Raw genomic sequence first — 27,631 nt, 5'->3', positions numbered from 1 at the left:
TGGAATTTTTTTCAAGAACTTTGCGGATTTTTTCGCGACTTTTATTTAATTTTTTAGGATCCGTTGAATTTTCCAAATATCTACAGGGTCACAAACTCTTTCTTTAGGCATGAAAATCAGTTTTAGAAGGAAATTATAATACATGTTTACATTCAACTCAATATCCACTGTTTTTGAACGCCTGGTTTAGAGCCCCCGCACACTGCAGACGTTATCAGCTGCTGATTTAGTCGAGCTCGCTTGAATCACATGGACATTAAATAGTTGGAAATGCAGCCGGATTGCGTTCAAGCTAGAAAGTCTGTACTGTGCGGGGGCTCTTAGAGAAAAAAATCGGGCTGATTATAATCACTGTCTACCACAATTAGCTACGTACGACCTTAAAGTCGCGAAGTATTGAATCCTTTTGGAAAAAAGCCCAAAAAAAAACGATTGCAGAAGGAGAACAATGAAGATAAATTTCACTGCCAAACAGATCAACTTGGTACAATAACATGAGCGGGATGTAATGAGAGTATTTTTTTTATTTCCACTTTTCATTTTAACTTTTGAAGTGACTCACAAAACACTTTTAATTTTTTTTTCTAATTCAAGGAAAACGATGTTCATGAAATGATCGTGGAGTAGATATTTGACGAAGATAAATGCAAATTTAAATAAATAAATGTACAAAATTGATCATATATGTAGATATATATGAGTAAATATACATACATACCGACATACAGTGAGCGTCAAAAATAAGTGTACACTGACGTTGATTTTTGAGAATTTTTTCGCTGAGGGTGTTGCGTACCTTCATCCATGTAAAAAAGATTTTGTTCGTTGCGTTATATCGAAAAAAAATGCGCAAAACCCTCGGTAAAAAATTCTCAAAAATCAACGGCAGTTTGAAGTGAGTTCAAAGAATTTCAAAGAAATCGATTTGAAAAGTTGAAAATTTCGATGCAAATTTCTTGCATTTTCCCCGAGGTCTGTATGAAAAAAAAAAAAAAATATTCTTGTGGTTTTTGCTGTTGAATGAACTAAAATAATAAAAAAATAAGAAAATTTTAGTACTTTTGACGTTCACTGTATATACAAACAAGAGTGTTAGTATGTGTTATGTACATATTTAATTATGCAGTGTACCAATAAAATTAAAAAAAAATTTTTTTTCTGTTTACATTTTTTCGCGGTGCATGTCATATTCGAAAAATAAGAGCATTTTATTTGCACGAATTCTGCCAACATATTTGCATATATGTATGTATGTATGTATGTATATTTATATGCAGTTATTAAAAATATCACCCAATTTACTTCATCCGTTCGTTGTCAAAAATAATAAACAACAGTTTAGCGGCAATACACCCCGCTATACTTGCAGATCGTTCACCGATGGTTGGCAGGTTGGCGTCATTCAAATTGGTGATTGCAACGTTCAAAATTCGATTAAGTCAACATTAAATTCACGCTTCCAATTACTGTCAATCGCCAGCAGCTAGCGGGCGCACCAAGCCGCGTGAACGTTTTTTCATTTGGATCTTACGTGTGGTGATCACTCATCAAAATGCAGGAAAAAAGTGGATTTTAATCGTGCAACATGCCACCGTCAGTATGCAAATGTATAGCGCCCAGAGGCATAAAACTTGAATGCACATATGCATTGCATATACCATATATAGTATATGTACATATGTATGTATGCAAGCAATGTGTGATGCATTCAACTGTTGATTGGCTAGTCGGGTAGTATTTAATTCACTTTGAATGTCAAGCGCCTCACCAAAGAGCCGACTTAACTGATTGTGAGTAATAAAAATGAGCTAATCGCCTGGTTAAGTGCATATGTTTGCAAGTTTGTTTTGATTATAAAAATTAAATTGATGTACACATGAAAAGCAAATACCGAAAGCTACAAGGCACAAGGCAATCAGCCTTCCAGATAGTCCGCAAACTCTACATGAATGTTAAATATTGAAAAAGATTTACCTGACACTGACTGTTTTTCTGACCATCACCTTTAATTTGTAGTGCGCGTCTTGATGTTGAAGATAAGACCGAGCCTCCAGTCGTAGGCGATGACTTGACTATATCGAGGTGCGATTAGTAATTTCGCTGTTGAAAATCAACAAAGTTACTGGCCAGCTAGCTGTGCTATTCAAGTCGGCTGCGGGAGTTGAAAAGTTGCAACTATGCTGGAAAAGGTCAACCGAAAGGATGCCCAACGGCTCTATAAGGCTATAAGCATATTGAACTTCATGCATAAAAATTGAGCTTAAGCTCCGACTCGAGTTTCGGCATAAGTTCGTGAGCTTGACACTTGCTCACTTCAGCATGCAAATACTGTGTCTGAGTCTAAGCTCATTTTTTAAGCATGAGGCCCATTGTGCGAAGCTCACCGCCAATAAACTGATTGGTTCCCATGCCTCATCGGACTCGAAGAAATGCGCGAGCTATTTGAGTCGGCATTTTACACTGTATCTTTTGGGTGGATAAGGCTAAACATCGAGTGATCAAAAGGCTCCAAGGGGTAACCTTTGATTGCCTGCTCTCCCTCTCGGCGCACACAGCTGCAACTGTCCATGAATTCACTTGCCGGCAACACCCGGGGGAAATTGGTTGGCCGGTTCTAATTATGCTGCACCTGTTTGGTCGCCGGTGACAAGGTGAACGTTAGATCAAGAGGAATAACAAAATTTCAATAAAAGTGGCAGTTAGAGGGTTAAAGTAAATAGGTAACCAGTTTAATACTTGTGTATCTAAATATGTATGTATGTAAATATCTACGATAAACTATTTGCGTTCCATTGGCGAACCTATTTTTGAAGCAAGATAATCTCTATTTTCGGCTACTTTTTACTGTTTTTTTTTACGATTACGAGTAGGAAACAGCACACCTTACGCAGCAGGCAGCAAAAAAAAACCAAATAACCCAGCATTTTTGTTTGCTTTACATTTCGCAAGATTCCCATTGAAGTGCGGAAATCTCTAGTAAGCATCTATGATGGCCACACCTCTCAAGAACACGAATGCTCAAAAAATACGAAAAATCGCACTTTATAAGGCAAGAAGATCATAAACAAAAAAAAAAGGAAAACAATCAGAAACTGAAGACGGCGGTTGATTGCCCGATACGCTCAGCAAACAAACATAATAATATTCATAAGTGGATGTATGTATGCATCTGTGACTAAATATGTATTGTGTATTTACAAGTATTGAATAAGAAAATATGCGATTTTGATATCGATCGGATGCGCTCCACTAACAAATACACAGATCCGCTTGTAATTTGCAAAATATGCACAGACGGCTCCCATTGAACTGCCTGCCATCTGGTCAATTGAGCTGAGCGCACAGGCGTCTGCCCAACGTAATCGAACAGATACAATTAAATATATGTATGTAGTTGGAGCGAAAAAAACAACATCAATGTATTGCGACAGAATGGGGCCAACACAAACAAAAATTTAACCAGACCACCACCCGTGCTACCACCGATCTCAGTAAGAACTGAGTGAGTTAATGAACTAATTGCCAACGACGCCAAGTAGGCAGCAGCTCAAGCGGCGAGTTGATCGCAAAAAAAAGCTTTTTATTTTTTTGGAGATACAAATCTATACAAAGCGAATATGTGTGCGTGTGTATGTGTGCAAAGCTTGTTAGCCGCAATGTGGTCGCTGTAGACTGGGTCGCCTAAATTTGCACTGGGTTGTGATCTGCTTGGCGGATAGTCTTGTCTGATTGAAAATTGCGTAAGTAGTCCGTCCACCTACTCAGTTGAAAAGTTATTCTTAACTACATACATATGTACACACGTGTGTATATCATATATACATCGATATGCTAGTACATACAAACATATATGTATGTATGTACGTATGTATATATGAATGCTTGGATGTGCGTTCTTGCAGAGTTATTAATTTGGATTGTTTACATTGCCTTTATTTGAATTATAGTGAATTGTGCGTATAAATGCGAATTTTATTATTCTATGTTTCATGCCCAGATTTTTGTTTTGCTTCAATGAAAAAGGAATTTTACGTAATTTTTGCCTTTCTTCTGCACATTTCGTAATTTTTTTTAGGTATTTTTTTATTAATAAATTTGAATTGTTTACCTAAAATGTGGGAGTAAACGGATTTTCTACACAGGTAAATGTTTTATTTTTCCGGCTAAAATAACTTTGAATCATAGAGAATTCTTACATTCAAAAGAACTGTGAAGGCCACAATGGGAAAATATTATTTTTAGCTGTACTAATTATTTATCAAACAAGTATATACAAAGTAATTGATTAGTACTTAAATTTTTTTTTTACTTAATGAATGCTTACATATCTCCTTAGTTTTCTAATGATTTAAAAAATCCTTTCAGGGAATTAAACAAGACGAACATCTTTATGATTTTTGTTTTTAATCTGGAAAACATTGGAAAAAATTTAGTTGTCCTGCATTACTATATTCTTATTCTATTTTATTATTCATCTGATTTTATTCAGTGATACAACTTTTTTTGTATATGTATATCCATAGAACTATCGATATATTTTTATATCTTTATCGATTATTCATCGATCTATGTATTTATCGATGTCGCTACGGTTATAACTAAGGCTTTCGATTTCTTACTTTTATATGCTAATCGATTTTTTATCGACATATGCATTCATCGATATCGTTTTCGCTACAACTAAGATTTCTATGTGACCATCGTATTACCATACTTCGCATTAACGATTTATTTTCGTATACATATGTATGTATGTGTAATAATTTTTGAAATCGGTATCGATACATATTTGCAACGAGTTGCGGTCGTGCACAGTAATTGCAAAATTTTTAGTGATTGATATTAAATCTGTACATATTGATACTGATATTGATATTCCTATTAATATACATATTCATTTCCGCATTCATATTCATTTTCATACTCATTTGAGTTTCATATTCATTTTCATTTTCATACTCATGTTAACATTAATATCCATTTTAACATTCATTCATTCATTCATTCATTCGTATTCACATTCATATTTATATTAACATTCATATTCATATTTGTATTCATATCCATATCCATATGCCCTTTAAAATGCATATAAATTTTCGCGTTCGTATTAATTTGCATATGCATACTCATATTGAAATTCAGATTCATTTTCATATTCATATTCATATTAGCATTAATATCCATTTCTACATCATAGTCATATTCATATTCATATAGGTTGGTACTTATGTATATTCATACTTAACATTAATATCACTGATTTCATTCATATTCATACTCATATTCGTATTCATTTCATATTCATACTCATATTCGTATTCATTTCATATTCATATTCATATTCATATTCAAACCCGAATTCATACTCATATTCGTATTCATTTTCATATTCGTACTCATATTCATATTGTAATTGGTATTCATATTTATATTCATATTCATATTCAAATTCAAATTCATATTAGCATTAATATCCATATCCACTTTAATAGGCATATCCATATCCATATTCTTATACACCCATAATGTGGGATATTTTATACGGGTCAAAACATGGATGAATTTCTAGCAAGTTGAAAAGACACCCGCTACTATTAAAATAGTCTTTCACTACCAAAAGCATATTATTAGTAATTTGCCTCAGCTTCGAAAGCCATACGCTTCAGTATTTTCTCCTTCTTCCGAATCTTTAATAGACTTACAAATTCACAAATTATCCATGAAATATACTCAAATAAAAGAGCGTGCAAAACGCAATTCAACAAAAAAAAAAAATATGCAAACAATAAACAGATATTCATTAACTAAGCAAATAAGAAAATAGGTTGAATCTGCACAACTATTCAAGATTTTATGCAAATTAAAGAAAATAACAATATTAAAATAAAAATGCTAATAAGCCACAATAAAACTGACCCAACAAAATTTACTAAGAAAAACAAACCGTACGCACAAAAAAGTCGAAAACTACAAACGCAAAAATGTGCTACGAATTGTTTGTTATTCAATTGTAACTTATATGCGAGTATGTGGCATACAATTTTTCATGGAATTTCAAGTGTGGGTTCGAATAACAATAGAATTTGCATAATTTTGATAGCAATCAAAAGCGAGTGGCAATCGAAAAATATGATGAAAATGAAATTGATCAGCGATAAACTAGTAAATTGAAATCATTTGAAACGATTGATAAATTGTAATGAATGCTAGATTGATTATTGATTTTTTTTAGAGATAAGAAGGAATTTTGCTGCTCTTCGTTTTTGCGTTAAAGCGATATTTATCCATTGTACAATGCTTCTAGATTGAGGCTTTGATTTATGATTCCTATGTATGAGGTTATCAAATGCAATAGCAAAAGATTTAATAGGTAGAAAGCTACCATTTCGCAATTTTAATCGCATAAAATTGTATCGACTCCAACAGACATTCTTTCTGCATAGTGTAATGACTTAAATTAAATGATTGATAATTATTTCCGAGGCTTATGTCTCATTCCATTATGTCATTTTCGCTACCACCTGCGCACAGCATCACCTACTCATATCCGCCGCTGCTTACGATTCTTGACAATCACACAAGTGACTGATGCTAATAGGTATTAAACTGTTAATATATATATTGTTCAGTAAGTCTCAGCAAAATTTACATACCATTTAATAATAAATATTGTCACCTAAAATGCAAGAAATCGGGACTAATAAATTTGTTTTGCATAAAACAATGTCGGTAGTTGTAATTCGATAAAAGGCATCACATCAAAGAAAAAGTGATTTTTGAATTTTTTATTAGTTACTACTTTTTTCATTTCAGTGAAGATGTTAGTTACGACCTTTTGCATTTCAAGTGACGGTATGGACTTATATTAGCAACTTTCTTTCATTCTTGAATCCACAAATGACTCAATCAAAAACTAGCCTTGGTATTTACACATGTATCACTTTAGATTACTTTAGATCACTTTAGATTGACTCTTTAGATTACCCTCATAGTAACTTTAACGGAAACACTGCCCCTGCAAACTAAATCTATGTATGGAAACTATCAAATTTTGAAAAAGCTGCCTTATTTAGTTTGCGTTTGACAGCCTTTAGAAACAGAAAAACTCGTAAATTTTGACGAAAATGGAAGATAAAAAAAAAAACCATCATCGAAGCCAAGAAAAGGCTTAAAAGACACTGTGGGACTCTGCCCCAGGGATGGAACGGCACGCGTGATTGGGCTATTCTCTGCCCTTTTAATTCCACCCGGCCTTTCATTACTTATGTATTTTTATTTCAAAATTAAATTTTCATGGACAGTTAAGGCTTTTTCAGTACGATGTTTTGGAAGCTGTTTTAGATGAGACAAATATAATAGTTTGCAGAAGGCAAGGCGCACTTATAATAAACAAATGAGGTTAGGCAAATAAGATTTCATATTTTGCTGCTTGCCGAGGTACTTAGATGGGGTTTACACCGGACAATATTGTCAAGACAATTATGTATGTCAAAATGATATGTTTGTTTTAAACACGGCGAATTCATATTACAACAAATACATCATTTTGACATTTTTGACATTGTCCGGTGTAAACCCTAAGTTAATCATAAAATTTGATGCTGAATTTCCATTAGGCATTAAATGGCAAAAATTGTAATGACAAAGTTGGGCATTAGAAAATAGTCGTGCCATTACGTTAAAAATAGTAATTGAATTCGTTTCCACGTGGCATTTTTTAAATGCCTAAAATTTTTTGTCATTTGAGTGCCTAGTGGAAATTCGGCATAAGTGTTTTATGGCGGGAACCCCGTTGATACCGATTACTTTGGATGATAGACGAAAGTCCACGCAAGACATTCAGAACCCGCATAATAGCGTCATTTCCTGAGAGATTTTCATTCTGAGATGTTATTGAAAATAAACTTTAGCTAGCTTTTTGTATCGTTGAAACGGCAACTCGGAACCCACTGGTGCTAGCAGAGAAAGAGGGAGGCCGCCACTGCGATGGAAAGACCAAGTGGAGATGGACCTTCACTTTACTTGGTATTTCCAATTTACGTCAGTTGGCTCAGAATAGAAACGATTGGCATGGTTTGTTGAACTCGGCCAAGGTCGCTTAGGCGTTTACAGCGCCAAAAAAGAAGAAGAGGCAATGAACAAGTCGAGCAACAATTTCTGCAACAATGGAAGAGGAAAAGAAGAAACTGAATCGTATTGGCACTTGCTTGTGAATGGCGAGTTCACCTCAAACCTGCCAAAAGATGAACCTGCTCAGGGATAATATTTTTGGCCGAATTTCTCCTACAATTTGTGATGTACGTCATCTTGTTGTCGCACAAATTAGGGAAGGGGGCCGCTATTCGGTTTTGCTGGGTATGCTCAGTGCATACTGGGATACATATGTATATGTAAGTGGGCAACCTGCTCCAAGCCATTATTATAGGGGTTTCTGGTTTTCGAGTGAACTCATTTAACCTAATCTACTTAAAGCTCAGTTATTCTAGACTTAATTTACATAACTCAACTTAATATTTTGGCCAACGAGACGATTTATTACGGTAAGTTAAGTTCAGACTAATTGAGCTTTTAGCTAAATCTTTCATATGTAGGAGCTTTAGACACATTCATAACACACACAACTTTCTCAAAATGCGCTTTCAGCTAAAAATACTAGGTACTATTCTAAAAACAAACAAAATTCCTTTGTAAAATATTTTTCTTTCTGCCATGAATGACTTTTCAAAAATTTATTTTGAAAAATTAATGACCATAAATGCACGCAGTCTGCAAATTTGTTTTGATAAATGCGCAAATTGCAAACATCAAAGATTAGTAGGAGAGCTGATTGAGAGGGGTGGCGAGTGGGTTTCGATCGAACCACTGAATGTGCATTTCATCGATCGATCTTGTCGAGATCTGGTAAGCGCATTTACTTCGTTGATTTCTTTGTGGTTCGCCGCTTAAATGCATTAATTGATTTCTACTTGAAGTCAATTACAGTAGCCATATACAAAATGTACATATGTATGTATGTATGTATTGAAGTAAGTGTGCATAAATGCATCATAGTTGTGCGCAGAAATTCTACGCCACGTTGCGCAACTTAGTGGCCACATGTGTATGTTCACATTTTGTAATACTAGGTGTTTTTTTTTGTTTTCAACTCTTTTTTATTAAAACCAACTGCGTACATACATATTTATTGTTTACAAATATTGCTCCGATTCAATTAAAATTCACATGACGTAATTTGGTCGTGGAGCCCAGATATGAACCATGTGCCCGAAGCCACTGTGGGGTAGGTCAAGAAGGTAGTTTTGTATACATGCATGATTTCATCTATGATGTACACATGTACATAAGTATGTATGCACGCATGCACTTAAGTTAATTCTTCACTTTTGCCCGCTATTGGCAAATACATAGATACGAGGGGAGGCTGAAAAGTTTTGAACCTAAGGTACCTACTAAAATAGTAGTTGATAGAAAAGTACAGCAAATTTATTTTTCTATATAATCTCCCTCTACTTCAATGCATTTCATACATTTATCATAAAGGGCTTTTAAACCATTGAAAAAAATATTCACCATTTTTGTCAATTCATCTTCATAGGATGTAATCGTTGATTTCTTCAAATCCAGTGTCGGCCCCAAAAAAACAACAATGGTAAACGCAGTGTCAGGACGTCCTCACCTGAGATTATCTTCCAGAGAACCCCTGTTATGTTTGAATTCTCAGCTGATATCAAATGAAGGTACAGACATCTCTTCAAATATTTCCGTGGACGTTTTGTTCTTCTTTGTGAGAAATTTAATAACAGCTCTAAGGATATTAGCAATTAATGACACGCAGGACATTACATTAATGACGCTTAAAGGTACTTAGGTCTAAAATTTTTCAGTCTCCCCTCGTACATACAGATGTATGTATTACTGGTATACAGATTTATTAAAGGAATTGTGTCAACCTTGCTACAATTAAATGTTTTTTTTTTATCGGTTTGTCATTCCTTCTATCACAAAATATGTACCCAGTTATTATCTACATTGCTGTTTCTCAAATAATTGTTATTCAATGGACGTCTTACTTTATTTTGGGTTAGTGATTGAAGCGAGTTTCGTCAGTTCATAGCGTAATTTAAAAATCGTTTATTTAAAGCTTTTGTGATTTACTAATGGAATTCTTCCGCGGTCTACATTTACGCTGAATGTATTTTTAAATTCCCAAAAATTTACTTAAAAAATGAGGAAACCTCGCTAAAATATGTTTTTCTGTATATTTGTTTGATTAAACCGAAAATGTTTTATGTCTATATCAATTTAACATATTGGAAAATATTTAAGAAAATTTTACCTCTACAAAGGCTTTTATTGGATTAAAGAAAAAGTAATTTCGATTTTCACTAATAGAGAAGGTGCTTTTAGAAGACAACAATTCAAAGAAAGATTTAAATTAAAAAAAGGAACACAATTTTTTTACTCAATCAAAATTTTTTTATTTATAGATATGGAGATTCCCTCAACGTTGTCAACATTCGTTGCTTGAGCTCATCTACTCTTTTGCCAGAGTGCCAGGCCACTTGCCAGATTCTTCTTGAGAGCTCTTTACAAAGCTGAAGAGACAAAAGACATGAAAGGCAACAAAAATAATATATTTCTACTGATGAAGACTTAGCAAACATTGTTTCGTAGGATAACACGACTATAGCTTTTGACTCCGGGCAAATATAGTAATGCATAGGCATAGTTTTGTTAGCTTAAAGAGATCTACAGTTTTGTTTAAAATTTCTGAATCCGTCTTCTCATAGGCTGCTCTTAAAAATGAAGTGACTTTGACTTATCGTCAACTCCAATAAAACTACTAACATACAAGGGAAAGCAAAGGTTACCATTGCACTATATGTATGTATGTATACATATAATAACCCGAAATAGACTTAGTATATTTAATTATAAATTTACATTTACCTAAAGTAAGCGGGACACGAAATTTTGGAGAGTTCGTCCAAAAACGTGAAGAAGATTTAGAACCAAATCCCGTAGGAGTGAATAAGTTTAAATTTTAGCGAAAAACGTATTTCATATTGGATTAATTTTATTAAAAATAATATTTCTCTGAATATCTACTATGACCTCACTGAGCCAAGCCACATTTATGAAAGACCAGTTATGTACATATTCGGCGGTACAATAAAAAAGTCAACATAAATGGCAAATTAATGCTAAATTTTAATTTTATATAAACATAGGTGATTTTTATGTACATACGCTCAGATGTTTAATATTTTTGCCGGCATAATTTTCTCGCAGAGCTAGAAAATCCAAAAAGGTAAACTATGTTTGACCGGTTCACGTTTAGCTGTTAATGGAAATGTGTAGTTGGTGGGCAACAGAGTGTATAGCGGCGAGCGCTACTGAAAAGCAGTCAACTATGAACAATTTTTGAAAGATTTCGACATTTGTGGCCTAAAATTGTTGGCCGGTGCCAGCCTGGCGGTTGAATGCAGTGAAGTGGATTTGTGTTTTTTTTTACAATTCCTATAATAAAAATATTATCATAGAACTATAAGTGGTTTTCATAAAATTTTCGCACTGAGAACAATTGCCATATTGTATTTGAGTTTGAAATGTTTTAAAGGTTTAGATAATTTGTTTGCATTGTACACAACTTATAAACAATTTAGCCCAAAAACACTTCCGTAGTGAACAACTTGCCTCTAATTGACCGTAAAAATCAGTCAACACAAATTTATACCTACAAATGCATAGGTTTAAATATACTGTACAGAAACGCAAGTGTCAAACACGCGTACCGGTGTAAAAAGAAAACCAATAGACCAACATACTATTAAATGTGTACACACTATGTACATACATACATATGTATGTCTGAAAAACGCACCGTGAAGTGCCGCCGACCGCGAATACACTTGTCAATGACCGCTAGAGGTTTCGAACGCGCGACCGTAAAAAAAGGTGCGTTGACTGTTGTAAACAAATGCGCGCACACAAATGTCAAACAAACGTAGCGATTGCGCTTGAAAGCAATTAGACAGACATAGACCCACAAACAAAAACAAAAATAAAAAAACCGTACAAATACGCTTTGAATGGAATGATGCAGTGTGTCATTGGAAATGGTGCGTCTAACGCAATTATCACACGCGTGAAGGGACAAACAAATCTGTGTACTCTCACACACTTGACACTTGACAATTTAAAGAGTTTTTAAAACAACAGAAAAAAATAAGGTGAAATAAGTATACACAGTTAAGCACTTACTTACCCACCAAACAATTTGTGTTGCCGGCAATAAGAAAACGTGTCGCCCTCGGAAACAAATTTATTGCCGGTAACATTGCCANCTATATTGGCAGTAAGAGCTAGTACCGTCCGAAAACACTACAGTACAGATATATCAATAAACACGTACGAAAGAAAAGGAACACATACGTTTATAAATAAACATGTACACAACACATATAACTACAAAAACGGCACTCAAGTACACAATACATTGACAAAAACCATACTAGACTGTCTCGCTTTGATTTCGGAATGCTTACACATTGAGAAGCTAGCTTACTGCCAATATAAAAGTATTACATATATGGCTTTAACCAACTTATAAAATATCTTAAATTCAAAAAATTTTCATTCACACTTTTTAATCAGAATCTTTGGACAATTTTTGGGTAAGCCCATGAAATTTCAGGTGAAGCTGCTTTTTGCTATTTTACTCTACAAATGTGAATTCCCAAGAACCTTTACAAAAAAATAAAAAAAAATAAATAAAAATCAACGCGAGTTTTTTTAAATAGCATTTGTTATACTATGAAAAAACGGCAACAAACCGTCAGCAAAAAAAAAATAATAAAAATCCCGGTTCAAACGTGCACCAAAAACTCTAAATATTCAGATTCAAACGAATGAAATGGGCCTGTGCCAATTGATAGAAAAGATAGACATTTGACGGATAGAACTAAAATTTTGACATTTTCCATGGTGAATACGAACGTCAGAATTTTAGGCTACGTAAAATTATGACAGCTTATAAATATGTATAAACATAATATGGTTTGGCGGTATTAACCAGTGAAAATCAAAATAGAAGCCGAATAAAATAACAAAAAAGTGTACGTTACTTGTAAGTTGAGAAATAAATATAAATTTGAACAGTTTCAGCAACACACAAAAATGAATCTTTCGCAAAATTCAATTTAGTTATACACCATATTAAATTTTTTTACCTCGTCTCACTACGGAGAAAATGCTACCGATTGGCACATAGCCAATGTTTGAAACTTTGGTTTCTATGTTTGTTTTGTGTGGTGGCAACCCTCCTACATGTGGTTTTAAAATAACGCCTTTTAAAACCTCTCTCCATTGATAACCCATATTGGAATAATTCCATTAACTTTTTAAATAATTTTAATTTAAATGTTTAAACAAGTGGCAACCCTCTTCAAATCCCTCAAGAATATTCTTAATGCTCCAACTGAAAATTTATTTTATTTGATATCCATACATTAATATTTCATATAACTTGTGTATAATTTAATATAATCGACTTTTCAAACAGCTGGCAACCTTCTTCAAAATGTAGCTATAAACCTTCTCCTCGCCGAGACGAACATGTAACAATGTGCAACAAAACAACATCCATTATTATATGAATATTAAAAAAAAAATCACCTCGTGATTGCTTTTTTGAGTCACTGTGTGTACATACTACATATATGTACATATTACTTATTCGCTAGTTGACAAATTTGCTTATTCGAAAACCATTTGTAGTTATTGTTTAAGCCGAAGTTGAGTTTATACTTTTTTGTTGTTCCAAACAATAAAAAAAAAAGTGTCACATTATTGTTGGTGTTAAGTTTTTTACATACGCGGTTGCAAGCTGCATTTGTTGTTGTTTATTATTGTTTTTCTTTTTTTTTTCGTACACAGCGTTGGTGGTAACACGTTTCATGCAGCGGAAGTGGTTTTCTGCTGGTTTCGTATTACCTTGTTATATAGAGCATTTATAATTACACTTTCCGGGTAGATGATTTAAATACATACATACATGTAGAAATATTAAAATTACTTGCAATGTACATACATATCTTGCTAGCTTTGAGTGAAAAGTTGCTAAGTCCACTTTATTTGAAAACTCATATTTTGATCAAGGAAGCAAGAGACATACAAATTAAAATTTAAGAATTAGTGTGAGAAAAGGTATTTTAATGACTCATTTGAATCTGTAAGTCAAATAATCATAGGTAAGTTTTACTACTCTAGTTGATAATTCACTCGCGAGGCCTATTCAAGATTTTTTTCACGCATACTCGTCTGCTTCCTCATTTTCCGGAAAACCTCTATGTTGCGTAGAGATTTCTGCCTAAGAGATTGTAGGAATCTTCGAAATTTCTTAACGCCTATCGAGTTATTCTTTATCAGCTTCGTCGTCATGTCTATTAAAAATATCTCAGCCTGGGAGCTTATAGGCCTCTCTCTTGAAGATAGTTTCTGAGAGAAGACGCGAGGCTCTTTTCCAATGTCCACTTTGGTCTTCGGTAAGCAGTCTTTAGTTACTATCAGAGACTTTTCGTAGTAAATATCGATTCTGAGACCAATTGATATTGAGTGAGCTGTCTCACGCGTCTAATCACAAAATTCACTAATTTGTCAGGATAGAAAACAAATCCAAATACTTTAGTATCACAAAACTTAAATGAAATCTAAAAAAAAAAAAATATTTTTCTCTTTAAAACAAAAAAATCTTAAAATTCAAGGGCTTTTAAACTTAAAAAAAAAATACGCTGCCCGAGAACTCGGACTTCTCGAATGGTACGCTCACTCGGCCATTGTGGCTATTGGAGCGCCGCGAGCAAATTGACATAGCTGACAACTGACTATCTCTGCTAGTTTTCACCACACATTTTTTGGTAAACTTTTTGTTACTTTCCCTTAAAAATTACCCAAATTCTCTTAAGTCACAAGACCAGTCACTAATTTATGGTCTCAAATTTTGTGACTTGAGATGAGATTGACTTACCGCATGCCAGCATTAGATACCCTAAGCCTTAAGTTGCATTGCTTTGAATGTGAATTCCATAGATGGAATGCCCAGAAGTGACTCTAATGCCGATTCGAGTCTCAAGGAAATCGCTACCGTTGTAAATATTTAGAAATGTTTGTCGTTGCACCGCTTTATAGGTTGCTTAGATAAGATTTGGTGTAAACCGCCTACCACCATACCAAAGCGCTATGGGTGAGAAAAGGACAGAACTGGTTCGGTTTTAGAGGCATTACCGGCCAGACCATTTCTTTCCGCGCACCTTGCGAGTTGAAATACAGTTTATAGTGTTCCACTGACCGACGAGGTTAACTTGCTTTCTACTTCTAGGATAGTTACATAGATCATTCGCGTAAGTAGAAATTTGTTCGTGTAGCCATTAGCCTCATTTCATGGATCCCTGTTAATCAATTGACGAATTGTTTATGTGGCTCAATGTAACCTCCCTATTCCCACGACTCAAATAACAACATCGCTGAAAACATTTCGGGTACTTCTGTTTTCTAATTTTCAAGTACAAATATGGAAAAGATGAAGATCAACGAACAGGTCAAAACTTGTTCGTGATATCGAGGAAACTTTTATCGACTATAACAAAGGCTTAGCTATTTTGCTTATACTTTATATGAAAGCTTTGATCAAGCACTAGAGCACTACAAAAACGTTTTGCAAAATATGCATCGCTTTGTCAAAACAAAAAATAAGAAATTTGCGCTTCATTATTGCAATCTGCTGCTTTGGCATAATTGCGAATGAAATAAGAAATTCGCAGCCAAAATGCAAACAAATAACCAACGAATTACTAAAAGTTCAAATAAACGTTCATAAATTTTGCCAAATGTGACGTTAACACAAAGAAAAGAAAAGAAACATAAGAAGAAATAATTGCATATGAAAGAATTGTATGCTAAAAATAAATAACAACACATTCGAATACCAAAATAAAAAACAAATTTATTTTCAATGAAATGAAAATGAAATTTATGGCGATTTCGTTTCTACAAAAAATGTTGCCTTCTCATCGCCCTCTGCTTAGTGATTGTGCGTAGAGGGCAAAGAGGAAGTTGCATTTTTCGGCAGAAACGAAATCGGCATTATATAAAAAAGATAAAACAAAAAATTTATAGTTTAACTTATTTACTAAGATTTATGGAATAGTTTTAACTAAAAAAAATTATTTGATTCCTTTCACTATTTTTCAAAACATTAGTTCAAAAGCGTCAAACTAAATCAACGCTAAAATAAAAATGCTATAAAAATGATACATTAATCGCTCGAGCAGTCATAAAAAAAAACAAGTCGTTAAATATCAGACTACAACATCAGAAAAAACTGTACATATGTACATACATACATATATATGTACATAAATACATACATATTTATGTACACATGACGATTCTAAAGTTGAACTTTGTTGGGGAAAGTCAAGGTTTTAAGAAACATCAAAATTCTGACATTAAGAACACTGCGCAGATGGCGATTAAATGATAATGACAACAACGAACAAAAGATTAAAGAAAATAAATAAAAATTATGCTTTTTCGTATTCATATGTATATTTTGCGTAAATATAAGTATGATGCCATGTCGAAAAAAAATAAAAATAAAAAAATAAAAAAAATAAATTGTGGGAGCTGAAACGGTGGAAGTTATTTGTAGATGGTCTGCATGTTTGTGTGGTTTTATGGTTTTCACCTTCCGCTGCCATTAACCTTAATGGCCTAGAAAATTGAAATAAGAAAAAGTTCATACAGCCGTTAGTGAAAATTCCTATTTCGTAATAAAAATCTATAGGCGCCATATTGGCATTATTGTATGGATATGTAAGTACAAATGTGTATCCGATTTTATTATTTTATATTCATCAATCTAATTTTAAAATTAATATATTAATTCAGTTGCCTCTTTTCCGTATTTTTTAAGGTAAAATTTTATTTTTATTTTCACAACTAGTACTACACACTTAATACGCCTTGAGTGCTGGGAGTTAAATATTTCCTGCTCCATGTGCATTTTTCCGCCTCATTAATCCGCGCAAAGTGTGCGAGTGCCTTAGCTTCTCCTCCGTTACTCATCATTCTACTTAGCTGTCTTTACGCATTTTTATGCTTTCAACACATATGGACGGACATATGTACATATTTCTATGTATATATCTACATACATGCATCCATATGTATTTAAGTATGTAGCTATAATTGCTTGTTTATCTCACTCAAACTTAACCTTCAATTTCACTTTTGAATGGAGACGAAATGTTCTTGACGGCATTGAACTTTATTTTCGTACAAATTGGAAATGTGATTTTTATTTAAATTTGCGTCGAGAAAGTGACATCCAAAAAACTTGTGTGCATACATACATATGTTGCAGTGGCATTTTGATAAAACAACTTAAGTGACTTTAAAAGGCTTGACTTTGATTAAAAAAAATAAATAAGTTTCTCTTAAAACAATTTATATTTTTATTAAGCTTCTATTAAAAGGGCATCTTAAACTACACCTATGGCTTTTTAATTGTTCAAATATTTTTTGGTAATCCAATGATATGCTTCTTTAAAGAGAAAATTGCCTAAGTCGAGTTAAGTGGTTTTATCAAAATACAGACAATTTTTTTTATTTTTTTGTAAGTGTTTGCATAGCGCCAAGCGTGGGATTTAAAAATACAAAATTGTTTTTTTTTTTATATTTGTTTTAGAGCATTTGTTTAAATGACAAACGGTGCCAATTTTTTGCAAGGAAAGTGTGTCAGAAGTAATACGTAATTTTCACAATTCTGACTCATTTTATAAGTAAGCGGAGAAAGTATATTTAGAATATTGGTAAAATAAAAGAGAAACCCTAACTTAGGCACTTTCGCGTCCGCACTATCTGCACTATTATCATTCCTTTTGAGGTGCTTTTTGAAATGAAGTGAAAAACTACTGCCAGTTTATTGAGTATAAAAGCGTCTACATTAAGGTGGTCCTTAAAATATCAACATCTGAATTTTGTATGTCGCATGCCCTTATTTTGTTCTACCTACAAAAAAAAAGACATTCACGAAAATTAAAAAAATCGCTTGTGGTGTTTCAAAAAAATTTATTTTTTGTTAATCGCAATAATTCGGCGAAATTTTGACTTGAAATCTAATAAATTTGACATATTATTGAAACTTATTTATATATATTCAATAACTCGCTGTCTAAATTTAAAATTTTGTCGAAGTTTTGCGATTTCAAAAAAATTAAATTTTACCAAAACCTGGTACCGACCACTAAAAGTTGTTTAAAAGTTCGTGCAACGTACGTAGAACAAAAAAAGGGTTGCCGCGTGATGTTGTTGGTTTAAGGGCAACCCTAGTATATATAAGTATGTACTTCTGAGTTTCAAACTAATTATATATTATTTTAATATTAATTAATCTAACATATTAATTTAGAAAATTTATCTTTCTGGATTTTATACTTCTTTTTTTTTTTGAAGGTTTTCCTGGGGCATTTTTCGGGACCTTTGAAAAATGCGTTTTATTCTAAGCCAAAATTTCAATCCTTACACAAAAATTAAGAAAAAAATTTTAGCCTTATAATTGGATTTCCTAGAAACATTCTGAGTATGTAGTTATGTATCCCATTTAAGGTTAGTATAATTAACTGCAAGTTTGAAGTACCTTGGACTTACAGTTGATTTTTCCAAATTTTTTTCGTGGAAGGTGCTCATCCTCTGAATCTGTATTTTTTAATCTATTTTTCAATATCAGCAACTTTCTATAGCTGATTTAAACCGAAACAAAGCAATCGAAATCAACTTTAACACACTCTCACATTAAAAAAATTGGAAATATTTAAATGCTGCTCAGATGAAATCTTTGCTCTACACCCACAATTTTTATAGCCAATAAAGCGAAAAGCGTTTACATTGTACAGATATCACCATAAATGAAAGAGGATCACCGCAATAAATTTGCAATGAAATGGCAAACAAAAAACCTGTATTCCTTTTGACATCATTTCTCATAATTTATTTTGCAAAATAACTACAACAAACAAAATTAATCAGTGGAAAAATAATAAAAAGTATGCGTGAATTTTATAAATATGTATAAAAGGTAAAACAACTTGTTTACATTCGGCTGCCGAAAAAGGCGCTACCGACGTTAACTATTCGTTGGCCGCGCGCGCTGCTGTTGGCTCTGTGGCTGGTTTTTACATACATACATAGATAGATATATATCGTCAATAAGGCGAACGGACTGATCATACGCCATTCTTTTGCTTGACAGCATTCTTTTGACTACAACTGTGCTCACAACTTTGTGGAATTTCATCAGATTTGCTGCTTTCATCGCGATTCTCTCAACTGTTGACAGTGGCTGTTTTATTTTTCTTATGAGCATTTCTAACAAATAAATTTACTTGAATGTTTTTACATTCAACAGCAACAAATACCATGTATGTATATGTACTATATATGTATGTATGTATGTATGTCTACTTTCGCGCCCATTATATTATTTCGCTGATACTTGTGAGCGTCTAATTTATTGATCTTTCTTGCCATTAGTTCCACCAACCAGCGTGCAAAGTCTTAATGGACCGAGAACAAAGAGAAAATACGATTCCCATTGAAATTTGTTTTAATTTACGCGCTTCACTTTGGATAGTGTATTCCAATTTAAATTGCTTGTCACCTGTTAATTGCTTTTAAAAATTTTTACTTTGCAATTTGTGTTTGAATTATGAAGCACATCTGATAAGATTAGAGTGCTACCTAAGTTTAAGTAGTAGCTGCATACATACATACATATGTACTAGGAATGTTAATCTCGGGATCGTGGCCTTTTTTAGGTCCCGAAAATCCCGGGATTCTTGGCAAATAATGGCAATGTATTCGTGAAACCATGGGCCAAATATAGTAAAATTGCGTTTTTAGTTTTTCACACTGACGTAAGTAATTCCAAAATGATTTGAAAAATTCAGTGAAGATGTCATTTTAAAATTTTTTCTTTGAAATTACGCAAGATTTGTTTTTGAAAAAACTATATGTTAAGGACTTATATAAACTCGATCCTCGAATTTCGTCCTTCTAACTTTATCAGCTTAAAATACTACCTATTCGTCCTTGTGAGTCCAAACAAATTTTAGTTTTTTTAAATTCTAAAGAAATTTCCTTCCTTTTATTTGGTACCCATATTTTTATTCTACAATGCGTTGAATATTTTAAATAATTTTTGGAATTAATCATATCTTCGAAATTACAAAGTCCTTAAGAATAAGTCCTGATGCCAGAGAAAAAAATAAAAACGCCACTTTAAATAAAAAAGTAGGTTTCAAACACATTTATTTATTATTTATTTTATGGTAGGAGTGCTTCTCAAACCATTTAGAAGCAATTTTTTCGATTTAAGTTGTTGAAAAGTAAAGAATATCTAACATCCCGAAATTTCCGGGATCGTAAAAAGCTAAAAAAATTAACATCCCTAATATGTACATATGAGTGCTTAAACATAGAAACATCACTTGAGAAAGTAAAGGTGTTATTTAGAAGGTCAGATTTCAAAGTTTGATTTGCTTTTAATCACAAAAAGCTTCCATAAATGTAAGCAAATAAATATTAGATACTTTGAGGTTGGAAAGAAGAAAAAACGAGCTAATCATTGAATTCAGCCTTGTGATTCGTTTTCGGCGACTCGAAATCTAAGAAAATACTAGGGATGTGGTCGTAAATTTGCTGTTGGAGCAGCTGGAGAGGGGGGTTGCAGGGTATACTTTTGGATAGATCCCAGCTGCTGTTAGCCTTCATTCTAGGCAGAAAACTGTATTGGAAGCCCAACAAGACTTTTTACTGTTGCTGGGGGTAAATACAGTTATTTCCATGTTTTATGAAACCATAGATAAGTCCATAATGCTGCACATGCAGATTCCTCGGTTGATGTAATGCACTTGAGAAAACTAGCTAATTAAGAACTTAAAGTAGGTGCAAAGTATAACCCCAGCTGGAATCAGTGGAACACAATTCAGCTCCAGGGAAGCATCAACTTTTATGCGGATGAGTCGAAACTTGATGCGAAGCTTTGTAGAGAGGTGCTTTGTAGTAAACTCGCCAACAATCTCGAGTGAAGGCTTTCAGGAAGCAATTGATTTCCTTTTCAACTTTGTGTGGTTCTTCAAAAAGGTAATTAAACTTTGTGCTGCGATTGCTTTTAGGAAAACTTGCAAAGGCAACAAAGCTTAAAGGGTAGGAGTTACTATTTCTACTATTACTATTCGGAGATCACCAAATCTCCTCATTAGACTTTTTTCTCTAGACTTAAGCTGGGATCTACCAAACTTCACCTCCTTCAAACAGCTGCAACAAAAAAGGGGTCCGGCAAGATATTTAATCTCAATGCGTGATTGTCGATAAGAACGTGGCCAGTGAGTACACCTACCAGAATCGAGATACACAAGACGACGACTTCGCTTATTTGCCAACCAGCATTAACACCAATAATAATGTCACCATGGAAATCCAACGGTGAATCACTCATGCGAACAAGTGCTACTTTGGACTGCCGGCAAAAATCAAAAGTAAAATATATAAACCTTTATGTCGTTGACAGGAAATTCGTTAAACAATGCAAAGCACGTCCGTTGTTAACACTAAATTGGCACTTCATTGAAGGCAAATGATTCAAGAAATGGAGAAATGGTAAACACTTAAGCTTTCTAATAACATTAAATTACTAAGATATTCAATAGTAAAAGTGACAGTGGCGAGACCAACAACGATCAGTGGTAACAGTGGTAATGAAAAGAAGAAAATAAGCAGTCAATGACTATAGTATTTAAGTAGTTAATATGAATGAATTCAATGCCAACTTTTTTGATAGCTGCAGCTTAGTAAAATAGGAAAGTCAATTAAGTCATTGTAAATATGCAAATAGGCACAACAATAAAATCATAGTAATAGGAAAATTAACATGATATTAGTAAATACATAGCCACTTGTTCAATGCATTAGTGTAAATGCATATTTATGTGCGAGTAATACACAAAAACATTAATTACATATTAATTAGCGCCACCGAGTTGATTTCGATGAAGAAGACACTATCCGGCGACGAATGAGCACAGCAATGCTGTCTATTAGTACTAAATATTTACTTCATAGGTACAAGTGTTTATTAGGCTACAAAACGGCAAGTAATACTCTCTGTGGTTTTTGTAGCTGAGTCTTTCGATTTCTTGGCTTGTGCCTGTCTCGTGTTTCCACCATGTTACTGCTGAGCGTCAGCGTCGTCGTTGTGCGCTTGATTGGCCAGCAGTATAGGCAGTGGGTCCGTCTGCCGGCTGACTGACTACTAGGGCCGCACGCCTGCCGGGCCACCTTAGCCGCCGCTGTCATTTGCGTATTTGAATTTGAATTTGAACAACAATAAAAATACTGCACAGCGACAACAACTCAAAGGTAGCAAAGAAAAAAACACACATAAAAAAACGGTTTCTTTAAAAAATGCAAATATATAAAAATCAACAATGTGCTAACATGTTTGTGTTGTTGTTGTTTTTGTTACGAGTAAATGGTGTTGATGTTGTAGTGTATTTGGTTTTTTTTTTTTTCATTTGCTACAGGTGGCGCTTCCTCCCTACAACTGCTGTACGCCTGTTAGCTCAGTTTCCGAGCGATCGTTTATCACTTCGATTTCATTTGAGAAAAAGTGTACAAAAAATATTGCATTGTATGTAGCGATGTGCGATGTACATACCATATGTAAACACAATCGATTGTTTATATGTATGTATGTATGCGCATTGTAAATAGAAAATTTTGCACTTGAAAATTCTGTGCGATCAATTGAATGACTGACTAACTGACTGACTGTTCATTCGCGAATAAATGCTGAGGCATGCGCAAGTGCATACCAATTCACATTTAAATGCATGCCAAATATATAACATGCATGCATGTATGTATGGCTGTGACTACAAATGAACATCTGTACTAATTTAAAAAGTCAATAAAAAACTAAATAAATTGAATTGAATTGCCATCGACATGTAAAAAAAAGATGTCACGCTTTCTCTGTTATCGGCGCCTGTGAAAAACGAGATCGGTATTGATCCGTTATCAGTGATCTTCAAGGTGCTGCTGGCTACTGCTGCTGTGACGCAAACTTTGATAGCATTTCCAATTTTAACTTAAATGATACATATTGCACTGCTGGCATACACATATGTATACATATGTACATACAGTCACATAGGCCACATAATGTATTTTTGACAAGTGGCTAATAAAATTGAATTACGACAAATGAACTAAACGTTTAGTAAGCCATATTTTGGATATATACAATAGCCAAAAGAGATATTCATAACAAAAATCGATATAAAACTTCGAGAGTTTTCGTCAAATTTCAAAATGCTTTTAGCTCAGTTATCAAATTTTTGCAATTTTTCAAGAAAAAATAAAATAAATTATTTAATGTTAGGTTTTCGTAAATTTTTTTTTAATTTTGTTATTTTGTATACAAGATTTTATAAATATATACCGAGGTACGTATGTACATTGCAACTTATATGAACATATATTGATTTTCTTACTTTATTAATAAAAACTAATCTTAAGTAATGAAATAAACTATATTTTATTAACGTAATCTGCATTTTTCTGAAGTGTAGCCCTTATAGCAGGTTTGGTACTTCGTTCGTGTGAGGCAATGTTCAGCGCATATTGGCTCCTTGCATTTGACGCATTCTTGCCAAATAACGCTCTTCTTTTTAGAGTCTCCGTAGCACATGTAACAACCAGCTTTTTGCAAGATGCGTCCTGTAGCATCTCATTGTGGCTCACGTTAGCATCAAATATCAGACATATCTATACATTTTATATATTTTTTTGTTCCTGCATAAAAATCCTCATCCCACGTCCAAAAAAAAAACCTTCATGAAAGCGAAGGTCGACTTATATGAATTTAAATTCATACATCAAATGAGCCTCAATATATGTAAGTCACATTGACCTCATATACGGCTCATTTTATTTACCTTTCAGCAAAAGCTGGAGCAAATTTTTGTTGTAATTTGTTTAAAAAAAACCCTAAGGTAAAGTCGCCCTTCCCTATAGGATTAGCATGTGGTACGAAATAACTTTTCGCATTTTCTGAATTGTGAATTTTTTGAAAACGCTGCAGTAAGTTAATAATATTTTCGTAAAATTTCCGATATGCAGGTTTGTAGCCCATCCAATTTTATTTCAATGAAATGCAAGTTTCAAGTGGCTGTAAAACAGATTTGATGCCAATTAGTCAAATCACAATTCCAAAAAATCCATTTGATTTGTGAATTGTAAGTTGTATTAAATCCCAAATAATATAAGTTTATTATTGGTTCGACGAATCAATTAAGGATTAAATTTTATTTGGTTCGTTGGATATATACAAAATTAAATTTATTTGTGATTTGATTCGTGGAGCAAAATTCGAAAATCGTACTTGTGTTACATAAAAAAAGTATTTTTTTTTTTTAAATTTGGTTGACGAATCAAATAGGAAAAAGTAGTAGTAGAAATAAATTTAATTTTTTTTTTGGTCGACGAATCAAATCACAAATATATTTTATTTTTTAATCTGTCCAATGAATAAAATCACAAACAACTTTATTTGTTATTTGGTCGATGAATTAAATCATAAATCAAATAGATTTCTTAATTAATACCAGATTAAAAATCAAAAACGAGTTTAAATTACGCAACCCCGGCCGCTACAGAATTTGGAGGTATTTTTTAAACCTCTTTTTAACCGACTTAAAAATAAAAAGGAGGAGGTTATTAATTCTTCGCATACCGCATAATTTTGGGCCACGTCAACTGATTTCTATGATTCTGGTACCTCAGAGGTGGTCTCATACTAATTGACTTAATATCCGATTATTGGATCATGAAGAAATTAACGCTTTTCTTAAATTTTTATATGATAACTGAAGTCGGTTTTGTTTTTTACTTAAAAATTACTTGTATATTATTTATTTCATATTTTGGTTTTACTGTTTTTACTTTTATATTTTAATTTGATTTTATTTTGTTAGGGGTATTCATTTAAACGCGTAAATGCCTTGTAATCGCTTAAACCTCATAAATAAACCGGTTTTCCATACAAAATTAAATAATTTTACGAGGTTTACCTAGTTACGAGGCATTTACGCATTTATATGAATTGCCCTAATATTTTATTACACTTCTTATCTTGTTATTTTAGTGTATTTTGTTGTATTCGATTTTATTTTGTCTTCTATTTCATTAAATTTTTACTTCTATTTTGCTTTGTTCCATTTTACTTTATTTTATTTTTATTTTTTTATTTTATCTTGTGTGTTTTATTTAATATAATTTTATCACGGACTGTAATGATTATAACGTTTATAATAAAAAACATAATTTAACCATTAAAATTGTATTTATAACTTTCAGATCAAATTTAAAAAATAATTGTTATTTTTGGATTTTATTTTTTTTCGATTTTTCTATGATCGTTTTACTTTGATTTTTATTCTCTCGATCATATTATAACCGTTATTTTTAGCTTTAATTTTTTTCATGATAACGGATTAAAATCGGCGAAAAATATCCCAAATATCGTTTATTTTTTATTTTTCACCGGCAAAATAAAAATCCAAATTTAATGATTATTCTTAATTGAAAAAATTTAAATGAAAAAAAAAACGATTTGGCAATAATCCAAAAATAAAAATCTTGATTTGTTGTTTTATGCAATTGAGTTTTCTTGTGTTTTATTTTATCTCAACCATTTTATTTTATTTTGTTTTGCTAAATTTTATGTGGTTGCTTTATTTAATTTTATTTTATTTGGATTTTTTAATATTTGTATTTTTTGCGTTTTATTTACTTAAATTTTTTTGTTTTTTATTTAACCTCGCCCTGTTTTATTTTCTTTATTTTTGGAAAATTTGTTTATTGTGTTATTTCATTTCTTTATTTAGTTTGTTAAATTTTATTTTACTGTGCTTTATTTTGTCATTTCGCTTTTTTGATTTTTTGCTTGAATGTATTTTAATTTTATTTCATTTCATTTTATTTTATTTTATTTAATTTTGTTTTATTTTATTAAATTGCAAATTTACAATTTATTAGATTTTTTCATATACTAGATATATGTACATACGTACATACATATATATGTATGTATCTTATATTCTTTTAGTTTGGTTTTTGTATCATAATTAAATAACAATTCTGTATTCATATTTAGTATATTAACTAATATTTTTAATTTTCGTAGCACTTACAGCCTCTTAATAATTCTGCGCTCTTGGCTTAGTTTGCAAATTTTTCGCTGATCTTCTATTCTGCTTTTCAAAACTCAGCCTTTTTTTACTTTTCCTTTTGTTGCGGTTTTTATGTACAAATACACATAAGATTCGTGTATATATGTACACTTTAACTGTAGCTAATTTATTTTTTATGTGTCAACTTGTTTGCAATGAACTTGAAAATATTGCGTATTTCCATGTACGCTCGCTAGTCTTTTTTATTTATTTTATTTTTTTTTTTTTAGTTTTTTCAATTACATCAACAACGACATCTGCACACTTTAGTCATCGGCTTCGACCTTCAACACCTGCGATATTATTTTTTTTTTCGCTGTTGTTTCGCGCAAGGTATTTCGTACTATCTATAGTATATTTTTCATAAACAAATATCAACAAGCAGCTCAATATGACGTTTTACGACGAGCTCGCTTCCCAAATTGCCACACCGCTTTTGTACGCTTAGTTAGAGTATGTCCGCTCTTAACGTAATTCAATTCACGACTGAGCGTTTTCAGCGTTCCACTGGCAGCTGGCAGTCGCGAAACTTTTCATTTGTTTATTAAGTATTCAACTGTTTGCTAAAGTATTTATTGTTGTTATGGTTGCTACTGCGCTGATCTGCTACTTGACTGACTGACTAGCTAGTTAGTCAGTCGGACAGTCAGTAAGTCAGTCAGTCAGTCAGCACCTCTGGCAGCTAGTCAGTTGCTTGCGCTGATCTTGCGCAGATCTCACAGATTTTGTATAAACATCTTACGAGTAAAATGCTTGCCAGCAAAGATCTTTGCTCTGCTCTCAATCTTACGTGAGCGTTTAAAGTTCTATGGCATGTGACGTCACTAGACTTGTGAGATTACATGCCTACATATACTAGGTTGGAAAATAAATTATTATATTTGTGTATGATTTGAGGCAATAGCAAAAAAAATAATGTAATTTACATAGACCGTATCCAGAAATATTTACGTAATAAGCTTTGCATGAACGCTTCGAGTGAATTTATATGTCCATATGTATATATGTATGTGCATTAGGCTGGTCCATAAATTGTTTCCTCACAAACCCCCAGAACTTGAGAATATCAAAAATAAGAAGACTCTATTTTTTATTTTTTTTTTTTGAAATCAATTGATATACATATAAACTGTGCCGCTGCACAATGCGGCCAAAATCCAAAAATGCGTTCAAAATTCGAAGATTTAAAGAAATGATTAAAAATTTCGTACGAGGGGGTTTTCGGCGAAATTCTAAATGGCAGATCCAGTAAGGCGTCTGGTAAATTTCAAACT

At 32.8% G+C, this 27,631-nt stretch overlaps 1 protein-coding gene across 1 annotated transcript in view; it reads right to left on the bottom strand.

Annotated features, from left to right (window-relative positions):
• LOC108359311 (uncharacterized) overlaps positions 1 to 27,355 on the bottom strand; it is a 29,394-nt gene extending 2,039 nt beyond the window's left edge. Inside the window, exon 1 of the mRNA XM_017611125.1 lies at positions 26,319 to 27,355. The gene's annotated coding sequence lies outside the window, so the exon portion shown is untranslated. The remainder of the gene's footprint in view (positions 1 to 26,318) is intronic.
• Between the last annotated feature and the right edge of the window lie 276 nt (positions 27,356 to 27,631).

The sequence above is a fragment of the Rhagoletis zephyria genome, unplaced genomic scaffold (assembly GCF_001687245.7).
Source record: "Rhagoletis zephyria isolate East Lansing unplaced genomic scaffold, Rhagoletis_zephyria_1.1 Rzeph_scaffold_00371, whole genome shotgun sequence".
NCBI classification, from domain to species: Eukaryota; Metazoa; Arthropoda; class Insecta; order Diptera; family Tephritidae; genus Rhagoletis; species Rhagoletis zephyria.
Note: the sequence above shows the minus strand (reverse complement) of the source record. Positions and strands in the feature narration are given on the sequence as shown.